The sequence below is a fragment of the Struthio camelus genome, chromosome 31 (assembly GCF_040807025.1).
Source record: "Struthio camelus isolate bStrCam1 chromosome 31, bStrCam1.hap1, whole genome shotgun sequence".
NCBI lineage: Eukaryota > Metazoa > Chordata > Aves > Struthioniformes > Struthionidae > Struthio > Struthio camelus.
Genome location: NC_090972.1, coordinates 1458906 through 1460538, shown reverse-complemented (window position 1 = coordinate 1460538; position 1633 = coordinate 1458906). Strand labels below are relative to the sequence as shown.

General features: G+C 76.0%; 1 non-coding gene across 1 annotated transcript; it reads left to right on the top strand.

Moving 5' to 3' along the window:
• Positions 1 to 358: 358 nt before the first annotated feature.
• Positions 359 to 511, top strand: LOC138063150 (5.8S ribosomal RNA). Its single transcript, XR_011136744.1, has one exon. It is a non-coding gene; the product is annotated as a 5.8S ribosomal RNA (ribosomal RNA).
• Positions 512 to 1633: the final 1122 nt, after the last annotated feature.

Below are 1633 nucleotides of genomic sequence, written 5' to 3'. Positions count from 1 at the left end.
GGGGCTCCGCGGGGACCCACACCCCGGTCCCTGAGGCAGGTGGCGCGGCTGGCGCGCCGCTCCCTGCTGGGCCAGGCCGAGCCGGGCGCCTGGGCCGGACTCGAAGCGAGAAAGGGGTTGTCCCAGGTCGGGAGCGAGGGCTCCCCGCCCCTCTCGTTCGGGTCTGTTCTCCCCCCCCCCCCCCTTTTTTTTTCCCTCTGTGCTTGTACGGTCAGTGAGGCGTGCCCTCTCTCTCCGCTGTCCCTTGCTCAGCAGCCGGCGTCGGCGTGAGGAGGGAGGCAGAGCGGATGGGGGCCCTCAGGGGGCTGCGAAAGCTGCCCGGTCCCCCCGCGCGCGCGGTGGGGACCGAAACCGAGACAACTCTTAGCGGTGGATCACTCGGCTCGTGCGTCGATGAAGAACGCAGCTAGCTGCGAGAATTAATGTGAATTGCAGGACACATTGATCATCGACACTTCGAACGCACTTGCGGCCCCGGGTTCCTCCCGGGGCTACGCCTGTCTGAGCGTCGCTTGACGGTCAATCGTCACCCCCATTGCCGCGTTGGCGCAGCGGTGTGCCGCCCCTCGGGGGGGGGCCGGGGGGGGCGGCGGCGGCGGCGAGTCGGTGGGGGGGCGGCGGCGGCGGTGAGTCGGCGGCGGCGGCGGAGCCGGGACCACCGGTGCGTGCACCGGTGGCCCCGGTCTTCCGGCTGGCCTGCCTGCCCGGCTCCGGCCGACCGTCCGCCTCCACCGTCCGCGGCCGGCGTGCCTTGCCCTGCCCTCCCTCCCCTCCGAGCCCGGTGGCCACCGCTGCCCTGCGCGGTGTGTGCGGTGTGGCGCGGCTGGGGCGCCTCGCAGGCCCGCGCCGCCGGGGAGAGGGGGTGCCTCTCCTCCCCGTGTGGGCCCGGGCCTTCGTCCCCCTAAGTGCAGACTCGGGAAACCCCCGCTCCCGGAGCGCCCGCTGTGCGGAGTTCGTCCCGCCGGGCCCCCAGGTTCGGTCGGTCGCGGTGGCCCGGCACCTGCCGCCGCCGCCCGCCGCCACCGCCAGTGCCCGCCGTACGACGGCTCTCCTCCACCACTCTCCCGGTGGTGCGCTGGTCCCCCGTTCCCCTCCGGCGGGGGGGACGGCCGGCTGCCTTTCTTCCCCTCCCCTTGCCCTCTCCCTGCCCCGACTGCTGCCGCTTCGGCGCCCGCCGAGCCCCCTCTGCCCCCCCCCGCGGCGCACCCGCGTCCGTAGTGCGTGCCGAGCCACTTCCACCCGCCGGCTGGCGTCAGCCGCGGCGTTGCGTTGAGGCCGGCAGCGACGGCGCGCGGGTGTCTCCGCGGGGCGGTGGTGTGGGGCAAGCGCGGGCGGCGCCGTTCGGTGGCGAGACGGGGGAGGGGGGGGGGCAGAAAGGGGGGGGGGGGAGGGGCGCTGCCGCGCCGTCGTCCCGTGCCGGGGCGAGAGCGGAGGTCAGCGGCCGGGGAGGAGGAGCCAGCCGCGGCCGGTGGAGGGGCTGTGCGCGAGTGTGCGAGTGGGCGAGCGAGCGTTTGGGAGCCGGGCCCGGGGGAGGTGCGGACCTCGCCCCCCGGCCCCGCGCGGCTGTCTGCGGGTGGGTACCGCGGTGGTACCGCACCGTGCTGCCGCGCGCGTGTGTCGGAGGGGGGGGCCC